We start from the raw sequence: 15210 nt of genomic DNA, 5'->3' as shown, positions 1-15210 counted from the left end.
CCCGTCGGGTTTGAAAACCAAAACAGGGCACTCGCGCCCGAGGGCCGCGGTGGTCGCCGGCGGCGATCCATGGCGAGGCAGGGGGATCGGGGGGTACCTACAGGTTCACGGTGTTATTTCGCACCTATGGGTGGTGGAGTTGAGCGTCGGCGAGCACCACGTCGACGACGGCCCCAACTCCGCTGGACGGTGGTTCGGGCGAGGTTGATTCTCTCCAAACAGAGCTGCAAGCTTCAAATTGGGGCGTGGGTTAGAAGTGTGGGTGCACTAGGCGGTTGCTGACAAGGTATGGGAGACGGGGTTGCTCTCACCGGAGCTGATCTCGCCGAAGCCCGAAGCTGATCAGGGCGGCCGGAGACGGACAAGAAGACCCCCTCGAGGTCCTCCTAGTGGCTGGCTGTGGCTCTGGAGAGGTGGAGGGGTGATGCTTGGTTGAGATCGAGCTCGAAGCCCCCTTTTATAGCCGGCCCGAGGCGGCGCCCGAGAACGGGATAACTCCGGAGATGGTTACGGCGGTGCAGAGGTTGAACGGGCCATTTAGGTGATTGGGTAGCTTCGAGATGATCCGCTAGCTCCACTCAAATGCTAACCTCAGTTGGATTTGGCCTGCTCCGCGGTTTCGACGGAACGGCGCCTCACGGGCCCGTCGGCAGTAGAGAGCACGCCCTGTGCTTGCCAGGCCACGGCGACGGTGCCGCAGTCGTGCACAAAGGAGGGGGTGGACACGCGGAGGCCTCTGGTGGCTGGGGCGGTGCCGGACGGCGCCGAAAGTCAGGGCCAGCCTCTGTTGGCCGCCACGGGTGGCTCTGCCACCGCAGAAGACGCCGGAGCTGGCGAGCCACGTCGCCACCGACGCCCGCGCCCGGCCGAGCGACCTTGCGGCACTCTGGATAAGGAGGGGGAGCAGTGAGCAAGATGCTAGCACGCGCACTGGTGAGATCGATGCCAAACTCTGAAGAAAACGACGCCGCTGACTGAACTTGACACTGAACTCTGAATTTTCTGAATTTTGAACAGTAACAGTGCCTGCCAACTATTCGATGAAATGTTTTTGGCATGTGGGAAATTTTTCTGGAGCTGATCTCCGGTGAGGTGGCCTCTTGGTGTATCTGGAAGCTGCAGGAATTATCTCAAAATTTTTGGAAAAGGAAAAATATGAATTTCACCAAAAATGGCACTTCTGGTCCAAACTTGCGATGGGCAATTTTTGAAAATTTTAAACTAAGGACAAGTGGATCTTGATGGGTCTAAGTTGAGGGTACTAAGGACTAGTCAGAGAAGTTTGTTTGGAGTTAAAACTCCAAAGGAAACTTGTAGTTCCTTCGTAAATCACCTAGGTCCAAAATAATCACAGAAATAGTTTTGAGGTTAAAATAAATTGAATAAAAATCAAAAATGGGTCGAAACTTGCTGGAGGTGGTAGTCTTGACTTGGTCCAAGGCAGGGATGGGTTTTTGAGGGCAATGTCAATATGTGACTTGGCAAAAGGGGAAATTTTTGAATGGGAAAAGAATAAATGCATAATCCCTAGGGTTTCTTCTTAATAGAATGGATTTAAAAAAAATTTGTGTAGGGTCAAGACAAAATGAAAAGCTCTCAAGACCAAAAATCAAGGTTGAGAAGAGTACCAAAATATTTGTCATAAAAGTTTTGAGAGGGAGAGGTTTTAAGAATTTTTTTTAAAAAGCCTCCTTCAAATCAAATAAAGATTTTGATAAAAACCAAATCAAAATTTTTGGAGTGTCACGGTTTTCTCCAAGCTTGACCTCCGTATGGGTTATCATCAGATTCGCATTCGTGAACAAGATATCCCCAAGACAGCATTCGGAACAAGCTGTGGTTCTTATGAATATACTGTCATGTCTTTCGGCCTTGTCAACGCTCCTCCAACGTTCTCTCACATGATGAACTTCATTTTCAACCCTTACACAAATGATTTCGTCTTGGTGTATCTCGATGATATTTTGGTCTTTTCCAAGAACAAGGAGGATCATGCCAAGAATTTGAGATTGGTGCTAGACAAACTCAGAGAACATCAATTTTATGCAAAATTTTCAAAGTGTGAGTTTTGGCTCGATGAGGTTCTCTACCTTGGCCATATCATCTCCGCCAAGGGCATAGCTGTTAATCCTGAGAAGGTGTCTGCAATTGTGAATTGGGAACCGCCTCAGAATGTGAAGCAGCTCCATTTCTTGGGCTTGCAAGCTATTGTCGAACATTCATTGAGAATTTCTCTAAGATTGCAAAGCCTCTGTCCAACCTCCTCCAGAAGCATGTGAAGTATGTCTGGACGCCTGAATGTGACATTGCTTTCAACACCCTGAAAGAGAAGTTAGTCATAGCTCCTGTTTTGACTCCTCCTAATGAATCCAGACAATTCAAAGTTTTCTATGATGCCTCCCTGCAAGGTCTCGGTGCTGTGTTAATGCAAGAGAAGAAAGTTGTGGCTTATACCTCTCACCAGTTGAAGCCCAACGAAAAGAACTATCGACTCATGACCTCGAGTTGGCGGAAGTTGTCCATGCTTTATTAACTTGGAGACATCTCTTGTTGGGAAGGAAAGTGGACATCTTCACTGATCATAAGATCCTCAAGTACATCTTCACTCAGCCCAACCTCAACCTCACGCAGACTCGTTGGGTCGAAATGATTCAAGAGTATAATCCGAGTATTGATTATACTCCAGGAAAGGCCAATGTCATTGCAGACGCTTTGAGTAGGAAGGCTTACTGCAACAGCTTAATTCTCAAGCCCTGCAACCGGACCTTTGTGAAGCTTTCCGCAAACTATATCTCCAAGTTGTTCCCCAAGGCTTCCTTGCCAACCTTCAAGTCTCTCCTACTTTGGAAGATCAAATTCGTGAGGCACAACTTCTTGATGCAATGGTGAAGAAGGTGAAAATGGGATTGCCAAGAGTCAACCCAAGTACAAGTGTTATCGCCTTGATGACAAAGATATTCTTTTCTTCGAGGATCGAATTGTGGTTCCTAAGGGTGATCTACGTAAATTCATTATGAACGAGGCGCACAATTCCCTCCTATCCATTCATCCTGGAAGTACAAAGATGTACCATGACCTTAAGCAGTCGTATTGGTGGACTCGAATGAAGCGAGAAATTGCTCAGTTCATGAATGAATGTGATGTCTGCAGAAGAGTGAAAGCAGAACACCAACGACCAGCTGGTCTCCTCCAACCTCTTGCCATTCTAGAATGGAAGTTTGACCATATTGAGATGGACTTCGGAACTGGTTTTCCCAAGTCCAAACGTGGAAATGATCTATCTTTATTGTCATCGACAAGCTTACTAAAGTGGCTCATTTTCGTCCTATCAGAGAATCTATCATAGCAGCTCAGTTGGCAGAGCTATACACCTCCAGGATTGTCTCCTTGCACGGCATTCCGCAATTGATATCTTCAGGTCGTGGAAGCATCTTTACTTCTAAGTTCTGGGACTCCTTTTAGAAGGCCATGGGCACCAACATTCGCTTCAGCACAGCCTTCCATCCTCAAACAAGTGGCCAAGTCGAGCGAGTCAATCAAATTCTTGAAGATATGCTCAGGGCTTGTGTCATTTCCTTCGGTATGAAGTGGGAAGGTTGTCTTCCATATGCCGAGTTCTCCTACAACAACAGTTTCCAAGCGAGTTTGGGCAAGGCCCCATTCGAGATTGTCTATGGCAGAAAGTGTTGTACTCCCCTTAATTGGTCAGAGACTGGTGAATGCCAAATTCTTGGCAATGACTTAATCACAGAAGCTGAAGAAATGTGTAAAGTCATCTGTGAAAATCTCAAAGCCACTTAATCGCGCCAGAAGAGTTACTATGATAGCAAGCATCGTGACTTGGCTTTCGATATCGGAGACCATGTCTACCTCCGCGTCTCTCCAATGAGAGGCACTCGTCACTTCAGTATCAAAGGTAAGCTTACACCTAGATACATGGGTCCTTTCAAGATCATTGGCAAAAGAGGTGACCTCGCCTATCAACTTGACCTTCCGTCCAACTTTGCAAATGTGCACGACGTGTTTCACGTATCACAGCTTCGCAAGTGTTTCAAGACTCCTGACGCACCATCAACTTCGAAGAGATTGATCTCCACGAAGACATGTATTATCATGAGCATCCCATTGCTATTCTTGAAGAAACCGAGTGCAACACTCGCAACAAGTCTATCAAATTCCTGAAAGTGAAGTGGTCACACCATTCCGACCGAGAAGCCACCTGGGAACGCGAGGACCACCACTGTTCCGAATATCCGGAGTTCTTTCAGTCCTAGATCTCGAGACAAGATCCTTCCGTAGTGGTGGAGTGTTGTAACACCCCGGATGTAACTTACCATATCTGTAACTCCGACTCTGCCATTTCCGGCTTTAAGTTATGAGATTCGTGGTTGGGTTTTGCCTTCATTTTGCATTTTGTCCATGTCATGCATTTCATATCATGTCATCATGTGCATCTCATTTGCATACGTGTTCGTCTCATGCATCCGAGCATTTTCCCCGTTGTCCGTTTTGCAATCCGACACTCCTACGCCCTCCGGCGCCCCCTTTTGTCTCTTTTCATGAGCGAGTGTTAAACGTTCTCGGAATGGACGAAGATTTTCCAAGTGGCCTAGGTACACCAACGGTAGACCGCCTGTCAAGTTTCGTGCCATTTGGAGTCCGTTTGATACTCCGACGGTTAACCGGGGAACCATAAAGGCCTCGTGTGTGTTGCAGCCCAACACCCCTCCAAAACGGCCCAATAACCCATCCAAACCTATCCCATGTCCTCCGTCGTCGGATCACGATCGCGTGGTCGAAAACTACACCTCATTTGGACACTCCCATCTCCTGCTACCTATATATATGTGCACCCCTCCTTCAAATTCGCAGTCCAAAAACCCTAGATCCACCCCCGCCGCCACCGGACACGTCCGCCGCCTCCGTCTCGCCCAATCCTGCGCCGCCACGTGTCCGCTCTGCCGCCCACCGCCGCCGCGGCCTGCGGGGCCCGAGTCAGGCCCGCGCGCCTCGTCGCCGCTTCCCTGCACCGCACCGCCACCTGGGAGCCGTGCCGCCGCCTGGGAGCCGCCGCCTCCGCCCACCGGCGACCCCGCCGCCGCCTTCGCGCTGCCCTCCACCGCCTGATGTCTAGGCCGAAGCTGTCCGGATCCGGGTGCCTCGCGGCTCTGACGAGCTTCCTCGGGCCCGATCCGGCGAGCCCGAGCTCCTCTGGCCACCTCCGCCTCATCTCTGGCCACCGCGGCGACATTTCTGATGAACCTCGTGGAGCATGCCCGAACCCTAGATCGGAGGTCTACACCCCTCTTTTCCCACTAAGTCCCTTATTCTGGAGCATTTTATGCTCATGTTCATGATGCCATATCTCTGTGACCGTAGCTCCGTTTTGTGCGTGCAATATATAAAAAATGTTCATCATGATGTGCTCTTCATTTTGTTCCATTGTGACATGCTTGTTTGAGTCCATCTTGATGCCTAAACCTCTGATGAAAGAGTGCTATAAATTGTTAGGTGCTAATTCTTATCAGAGTATGAGGATTTGTCATTTTTGCTACAATTATTGTGTGTTGCATATGGGCATGAGCTGTACATGTATTTTGATCTATGCCATGCCATCTTTATAGTGGTGCTTGCCTTGTATTTTTGTGATCAATGTGGTGACTAGCACAAGCATGCAAAGTAGCCTTCGTGTTATTGCTATTTTCAGGATCTCGGGATTTTGGCTTAGTCTTTTGTCTGTTGTTATTTTGATGCCATGTAACCATGTTGCTACAGTGAGATACATGCTTCACTTGAGTTTCTTCATTAAGGATGATTTGGTGATATGGTTGTGCTCTATCCATCCATGCCCCTGTTTTCAATTATAGAGTGCCCTAGCATGACTTAATCTTGCTCTACTTTTGCTATAAAATGTTCCTGGCAGATTGTTTACATGTTGATCAATTTTGCCATGGTTGTTGTAGTTGATCCAAGCATGATATAAACTTTCTATTGCCTTGGTTAGCTGCTTGAACAAGCGATATTGATGATGCTATGCTTATCTTGTCATGCAATGCCTTGTTTTGAGTGAATCGAGCTCGCAAAGATGCCTTCATAATTCTGTTTTGCCATGCTCAGTTTTCTGCTACGTCTGAATCTGTTAACGAAACTTGCTATGTTTACATGGGTGCCATCATATCTTCTGTGCCTTTTTGGCTCATGGTCAGTAAGGGACTTTTGTTCTATGCTTTGAGTAGATTCATGCCATGCCTTTGTTTGCTATGATATGTTCTTGTAGCATGTTGTTTGCTTGCTCTAAACATTGCTTCCTGATGTTATTCCTGGCATGTTACTAATTTTCACTAAGTCTGTGAAGCTGATATCTTTTCCACTTTTGCCATGCTTGTTTGAACCCGCTCTTGTGTGATTTAGCCGTAGCTCAGTGTTCATGTTTTGTCAAGCATCTTGAGTAGATCACTTCCATGTGCTTTGTTGCTATGTTGGAGTGCAGTAGCTTAGTTTCTTGTTGCATTCTAGATGGCATCATGCTGTCAATCGCAGAATTGTGCCATTCTTGTTTTGCTTGCCATTTGCAAACCGTGCATCCGATTCCGGTGATCTTTATATCGATTTCGGCGAAATCATCTCATCTTTCCAGCAGCACACTTGGTTTTCCAAGTTGAGGCCTGGTTCAATTTTTCCCTTCCGAAGCACGCATATGCATTGCATATCACATCTCGCATATCATGCCATGTTTTGCATCATGTTGCTTGCGCATTGCACCGTGATTGATTGTTTGTACATTGCTTGTGTTCTTGCTTTGGGTAGAGCCGGGAGACGAGTACGTGATCGAGGAACCTGTTGAGTAAGCTTACGAGGATCAAGCTTTCGTCAACTCGGAGAACATTGCAGGCAAGATGACCATACCCTCGAAATCACTTCTATCTTTGCTTGCTAGTTGTTCGCTCTATTGCTATGCCGCGATACCTACCACTTCCTTTATCATGCCTCCCATATTTCCATGTCAATCCTATAACCCACCTTTCCTATCAAATCGTTGTTTGGCTATGTTACCGCTTTGCTCAGCCCCTCTTATAGCGTTGCTAGTTGCAGATGGAGATGAAGTTTGTTCCATGTTGGAATATGGATATTGTTAGGATATCATTATTATATCTTGTTTACTTTAATGCATCTATATACTTGGTAAAGGGTGGATGGCTTGGCCTTATGCCTGGTGTTTTGTTCCACTCTTGCCGCCCTAGTTTCCGTCATACCGGTGTTATGTTCCTTGATTTTGCGTTCCTTACGCGGTTGGGTGTTATGGGAACCCCTTGACAGTTCGCCTTGAATAAAACTCCTCCAGCAAGGCCCAACCTTGGTTTTACCATTTGCCTACCTACCACCATATACCCTTTCCCTTGGGTTTTGCAGACTCAAGGGTCATCTTATTTTAAACCCCCCCGGGCCAGTGCTCCTCTTAGTGTTGGTCCGAACCGAGTAGACTGTGGGGCCACCTCGAGGAAACTTGAGGTTTGGTTTTACTCGTAGGATGTCTCATCCGGTGTGCCCTGAGAACAAGATACGTGCGACTCCTATCGGGATTTGTCGGCACATCGGGCGGCTTTGCTGGTCTTGTTTTACCATTGTCGAAATGTCTTGTAGCCGGGATTCCGAGACTGATCGGGTCTTCCCGGGAGAAGGAATATCCTTTGTTGACCATGAGAGCTTGTGATGGGCTAAGTTGCGACACCCCTGCAGGGTTTTGAAATTTCGAAAGCCGTTCCCGCTGTGATGGGCAGATGGGAATTTCTTAATGTCCGGTTATAGAGAACTTGAAACTTAATTTAATTAAAATGAATCAATAGCGTAAGTAGCCGTGATGGTCTCTTTTGGGCGGAGTCCGGGAAGAGAACACGGTCTCGTGTTATGCTTGAACGTAAGTAGCCTCAAGATCACTTCTTGATCATTATTAGCTTCTCGACCATGCTTTGATCCTTTTCTCGCTCTCTTTTGCGTAAGTTAGCCACCATATATGCCAGTGCTTGCTACAGCTCCACCTCACTACCTTTCGTACCTTTAAGCTTAAATAGTTGTGATCGCGAGGGTGTGAGATTGCTGAGTCCCCGTGACTCACAAATACTTCCAAAACAGATGCAGGTGCCGATGATGCCAGTGTAGGGGACGCTACCGAACTCAAGTGGGAGTTCGACGAGGATTCGGACCGTTACTATGTGTCTTTTCTGGATGATCAGTAGAGGAGCCTAGTTGGGGCGATCAAGGATCTAGCATTTGGGGTTGTCTTTATTTATGTTGGTTCCGTAGTCGGACCTTGATTGTATTCTGGATGATGTATGATATATTTATGTATTGTGTGAAGTGGCGATTGTAAGCCAACTCTTTATCCCTTTCTTATTCAGTACATGGGATGTGTAAAGATTACCCCTCTTGCGACATGCCTACCATGCGGTTATGCCTCTAAGTCGTGCTCCGACACGTGGGAGACATAGCCGCATGATGGGTGTTACAGGAGGCTTAAGTCAATGTTATATTCATGCCCCAATCATGAGCTCTCAAGAGAAGTTACTATTCAGAAATTTTATGCTCGGCTTTCTCTCAGTAATCACTCCATGCTCGATACTTCTTGTACTGGATCTTTTATGATGAAGACTATTGAATTCAAATGGGATTTATTGGAAATAATTAAACGCAACTCTGAAGATTGAGACCTCGACGAAGGTAAGGAGTCAGGTATAACCCTAAGTTTGATTGTGTTATATCTTTTATGGGTACCGATGTTTTTCGTGAATTTAGCACTAAATATGGACTTGACTCTGAGATAGTAGCTTCTTTCTGCGAATCATTTGCTACTCATGTTGATCTCCCTAAGGATAGTGGCTTAAATATCATCCTCCCATTGAAGTAAAAGTAGTTGAACCTATTAAAGTTGAAGAAAAGACTATCACTTATAATGTTGATCCTATTGTTCCGACCGCTTATATTGAGAAACCACCTTTCCCTACTAGAATAAAGGATCATGCTAAAGCTTCAACTATGGTCAACAAAAGTTACATTAGAACACCCAAACCCTTTGAGCAAATTAAAGTTGAACCTAGTATTGCTATGGTTAAAGATCTCTTGTCCGATAATATTGATGGCATGTTATTTACTTTTGTGATGAAGCTGCTAGAATTGCTAGACCCGATACTAAAAATAAACATGGACCTATTGTAGGCACGCCTGTATTTCTGTTAAAATAGGAGATCATTGCTATCATGGCTTATGTGATATGGGTGCTAGTGCCAGTGCAATACCTCATTCTTTATATGAAGAAATTATGCATGATATTGCACCTCCTGAGTTAGAAGGTATTGATGTTACAATTAAGCTTGCCAATAGAGATACTATTTCACCGGTTGGGATTGTGCTACTATTGCTAGTGATATGGGTGCTAGTGCTAGAGAAAGAAGAAGAGAAATTATTCAAAACTCTGAAGAAGTACCGTGCTACTATTGGATATACTCTTGATGATCTTAAGGGCATTAGTCCCACTCTATGTCAGCACAAAATAAAATTGGAGAAAGACGCTAAACCGGTTGTTGATCACCAACGACGGTCAAATCCTAAGATGAAAGAAGTGGTAAGAAAAGAAATACTAAAGTTTCTAGAGGAAGGTATAATTTATCCCGTTGCTGATAGTTAGTGGGTAAGTCCTGTCCATTGTGTCCCTAAGAAGGGAGGTATTACTGTTGTTCCTAATGATAAAGATGAATTGATCCCACAAAGAATTGTTACAGGTTATATAATGGTAATTGATTTACGCAAACTAAATAAAACTACTAAAAAGGACCATTACCCTTTACCTTTTATTAATCAAATGCTAGAATGATTATCCAAACATACACATTTTTGCTTTCTAGATGGTTATTCTGGTTTCTCTCAAATACCTGTGTCAAAAGAGAATCAAGAAAAGACCACTTTTACTTTCCCTTTCGGTACCTTTGCTTATAGACATATGCCTTTTGGTTTATGTAATGCACCTGCTACCTTTCAAAGATGTATGACTGCTATATTCTCTGACTTTTGTGAAAAGATTGTTGAGGTTTTCATGGATGATTTTTCCGCGTATGGAACTTCTTTTGATGATTGCTTAAGCAACCTTGATTGAGTTTTTCAGAGATGTGAAGAAACTAATCTTGTCTTGAGTTGGGAGAAGTGCCACTTTATGGTTAATGAAGGTATTGTCTTGGGGCATAAAATTTCTAAAAGAGGTATTGAAGTTGATAAAGCTCAAGTTGATGCTACTGAAAATATGTTGGGTCCTAAGGACATTAAAGGTATAAGAAGTTTCCTTGGTCATGCCGGTTTTTATAGGAGGTTCATTAAAGACTTCTCAAAAATTTCCAGGCCTCTGACTAATCACTTAGAAAAATATGTTCCTTTTGTCTTTGATGATGATTGTGTAGAAGCATTTGAAATACTTAAGAAAGATTTGATTTCTGCACCTATTGTTCAGCCACCTGATTGGAATTTACCCTTTGAAATTATGTGTGATGCTAGTGATTATGATGTAGGTGTTGTTCTAGGACAAAGAATTGATAAGAAAATAAATGTTATCCAATATGCTAGTAAAACTCTAGACAGTGCCCAAAGAAATTATGCTACTACTGAAAATAAATTTTTAGTTGTAGTATTTGCTTGTGATAAGTTTAGACCTTATATTGATGATTCTAAACTAACTGTTCACACTGATCATGCTGCTATTAAATATCTTATGGAAAAGAAAGGTGCTAAACCTAGACTTATTAGATGGGTTCTCTTATTACAAGAATTTGATTTGCATATTATTGATAGAAAGGGAGCGGAGAACCCCGTTGCAGACAACTTGTCCAGGTTAGAGAATATTATTGATGACCCACTACCTATAGATGATAGCTTTCCTAATGAGCAATTAGCTGTCATAAATGCTTCTCGTATTGCTCCATGGTGTGTTGATTATGCTAATTACATTGTTGCTAAATTTATACCACCTAGTTTCACATACTAGCAAAAGAAAAAGTTTTTCTATGATTTAATTACTTCCGGGATAACCCACACCTTTATAAAGAAGGAGTAGACGGTGTTATTATACGTTGTGTACCTGAGCATGAACAGGAATAGATCTTACGCAAGTGTCACTCCGAGGCTTACGGAGGACACCATGCTGGAGATAGAACTGCACATAAGGTATTGCAATCCAGTTTTTATTGGCCTACTCTCTTCAAGGATGCCCGTAAGTTTGTCTTGTCTTGTGATGAATGTCGAAGAATTGGTAATATTAGTAGACGCCAAGAAATGCCTATGAATTATTCACTTGTTATTGAACCATTTGATGTTTGGGGCTTTGATTACATGGGACCGTTTCCTTCCTCTAATGGGTATACACATATTTTAGTTGTTGTTGATTACATTACTAAGTGGGTAGAAGCTATTCCAACTAGTAGTGCTGATCATAACACCTCTATTAAGATGCTTAAAGAAGTTATTTTTCCGAGGTTTGTAGTCCCTAGATATTTAATGACTGATGGTGGTTGACATTTCATTCATGGTGCTTTTCGTAAAATGCTTGCTAAGTATGATGTTAATCATAGAATTGCATCTTCATATCATCCACAGTCTAGTGGTCAAGTAGAACTGAGTAATAGAGAGCTTAAATTAATTTTGCAAAAGACTGTTAATAGATCTAGAAAGAATTGGTCCAAGAAACTTGAGGATACATTATGGTCATATAGAACTCCATATCAAAATCCTATGGGTATGTCTCCGTATAAGATGGTTTATGGAAAAGCATGTCACTTACCTCTTGAACTAGAATTATGGAAAGGCATATTGGGCCATTAAAGAGCTCAATTATGACTTCAAATTTGCCGGTGAGAAGAGACTATTTGACATTAGCTCGCTTGATGAATGGAGAACCCAGGCCTATGAGAATGCCAAACTGTTTAAAGAAAAAGTTAAAAGATGGCATGACAAAAGGATACAAAAATGTGAGTTTAATGTAGGTGATTATGTATTGTTATACAACTATTGTTTAAGATTTTTTGTAGGAAAACTCCTCTCTAAATGGGAAGGTCCTTATGTTATCGAGGAGGTCTATCGTTCCAATGCTATAAAAATCAACAACTTCGAAGGCACAAATCCCAGGGTGGTGAACGGTCAAAGAATCAAACATTATATCTCAGGTAATCCTATAAATGTTTAAACTAATGTTATTGAAATCGTAGCCCCGGAGGAGTGTATAAGGGACACCTTCCAAAATGTCTCAGCCTCCGAAAAGGAATAGGTATGTGGTACGGTAAGTAAACCGACTCCAAAACAGTTCTAATAGCAATTTTCTCCGTTTTGGAATATTTAAGAAAATAGGAAAATAAGAAGCAATCCGGACAGGACACGAGGCATCCACGAGGGTGGAGGGCGCGCCCTACCCCCCTGGGCATGTCCCCCTGCCTCATGGGCACCTCGTGTGCCCTCAGAACTCCGTTTTCTTGCATGATACTTCTTTTGGTCAGTAAAAATTCATTATATAATATCCCGAAGGTTTTGACCATCGTACCACACAAATATCGTCTTTGTTTCGAGCTATTTTTCTCACAGATCTAGATCACCATGACATCTTCAAGCACCCCCAAGGACAAGATTTTCGAGAGGGTCATCAACCCCTACCTCGCAGAGGTGCTGCAAAACCCTCAAACCATTGAGTTGCGTGAGGAGGTGCTCCACATCCGTGATGTTGAGGGACCAAGGAGGACCGGAAGCGTGGAGACAAGACTTGAAGCAATGGACCAACAAGTTTTCAAGAGCCAGGAGATGGTGGAACATGGACTCGACGACAGCCACATAATGATCACGGAGTTCACCAACAACACCAAGCTAGATGCCAGGAATATCGGGGAGACCATCTTCAAGGTTCATGAGAAAATCGAGCATCTCCAAGCCCAGATCTATGACCTGCAAAACCAAAACTGTGAGTATGAATATGGATTCAAGAGGATGAGTTTGGCTGCAGATTCGAGGATCCCGGAGACTCGATCATCCTTCTATGATGGTGATCATATGCCTTGGAAGATGGACGACAAGCCTACATCATCAACAACTCCATCATCACCACCTCCGAGAAAGGAGACATAAACACATGGGTATGGGCACTCCCCTTGGCAACTGCCAAGCTTGGGGGAGTGCCCCGGTATCGTATCACCATCACACTTTTATCTTTACCGTCTTTCTTAGTTTGATCCTTTTGGTTATATCTTGATCTAGTAGAATAAAGTTTTAGTATGATCTAGTTTTGAGTTTTGCTTTATGATTCTTCTATGTAATCGAGTCCGTGAGCTATATTTATAATAAAGATTAGTTTTGAGTCAAGGGCTTGATTATCTTGCAATGATCTTGAGGGAATAAAAATATAAGAGAAGAGAAAGAATAAAAAGAAATAAAGAGATCATATGGATCTTATGGAGAGTAATGACTTGACATATAAAGTGTATGATGAATAAAAGTTGTTGAGAGTTGACAAACATACTTTTGGTCATCGTTGCAATTAATGGGAAGTAATAAAGAAAGAGAGGTTTTCACATATAAATATACTATCTTTGACATCTTTTATGATTGTGAGCGCTCATTAAAATATGACATGCTAAAAAGTTGATGTTGGACAAGGAAGACAACGGAATGGGTTATGTTTTCTTACATCTGAAATAAATTATATTGTCATGGACCATCCAACATGTTGAGCTTGCCTTTCCCCCTCTTGCTAGCCAAATTCTTTGCACCAAGTAGAGATACTACTTGTGCTTCCAAATATCCTTAAACCCAGTTTTGCCATGAGAGTCCACCATATCTACCTATGGATTGAGTAAGATCTTTCAAGTAAGTTGGCATTGTTGCAAGCAATAAAAATTGAACTCTAAATATGTATGATCTATTAGTGTGGAGAAAATAAGCTTTATACGATCTTGTGATGTGGACGAAATAAAGGCGACGGACTGCATAATAAAGGTCCATATCACAAGTGGCAATATAAAGTGACGTTCTTTCGCATTAAGATTTTGTGCATCCAACCATAAAAGCACATGACAACCTCTGCTTCCCTCTGCGAAGGGCCTATCTTTTACTTTTGTCTTATACTTTATACAAGAGTCATGGTGATCTTCACCTTTCCTTTTTACATATTATCCTTTGGCAAACACTGTGTGTTGGAAAGATCCTGATATATATAGCTAATTGGATATGAGTTTTCATGAACTATTATTGTTGACATTACCCTTGAGGTAAAAAGGTTGGGAGGCAAATGTAGCGACCAGACCTCAAACGGTCCAATCTCTGTGCGCAGGTGTCATCCCTGGATCAGTAATGCTGACACCACACAGTACTTGAAGGATTTATAACAGAGTAGCAATCACACACTTATTACATCGAGTGTCTCAAAAGATAACTTATTACAATAAATATGGCTTAAGGCCATCTAATAACGATAACAGCGAAAGGCTTGGAAGATAAGTGAGTCCATCAACTCCAACAACATCATTGAGTATAGAACCACGACCTAAAAGGCACCTTACTCGTCGTCTGAAAAGTCTGCAACATGAACGTTGCAGCTCGAAATGGGTCAGCACATGGAATATGCTGGCAATGTAACACAGAGAGCAATGAAGGAATAAGACTATACTATATGCATATTTGGCTGGTGGAAATCTGTATGGTTATAGTTTTGCGTAAAGCCAATTTTTCCCTACTGCAAAGGAATAAATTTTATTTAACTATCATGGTAGTTGTTAAACATTGAGAGTGTAGACACGCTCTCAATCCCAATTAAACATCAACATTAAAACCCAACAAAATTAATTAGGGTAACATGATGAGATTCACATGATAATCCAAGTACTAGATACTCTAGATGTCCATAACCGGGGACACGGCTAACCATGATTAGTTTATACACACTAGTAGAAAACGGGCCTATTGTCCCGGTTCATAAGGGCCTTTTGTCCCGGTTGCTGAACCGGGACTAAAGGGTCGGTACTAATGCCCTGTCCCTTTAGTCCCGGTTCAATCCAGAACCGGGACAGATGGGCCTCCATGTGGCCTGTGTGTGGAGCCCAGGCAGGAGGGCCTTTGGTCCCGGTTGGTGGCACCAACCGGGACCAATAGGCATCCACGCGTCAGCATTTCTGTGGCTGGGGTTTTTGTTTTTTTTGA

The sequence above is a fragment of the Triticum dicoccoides genome, chromosome 4A, assembly GCF_002162155.2.
Source record: "Triticum dicoccoides isolate Atlit2015 ecotype Zavitan chromosome 4A, WEW_v2.0, whole genome shotgun sequence".
NCBI classification, from domain to species: Eukaryota; Viridiplantae; Streptophyta; class Magnoliopsida; order Poales; family Poaceae; genus Triticum; species Triticum dicoccoides.
The sequence above is the reverse complement of the archived record's forward strand: the minus strand, read 5'-3'. Positions refer to the sequence as shown.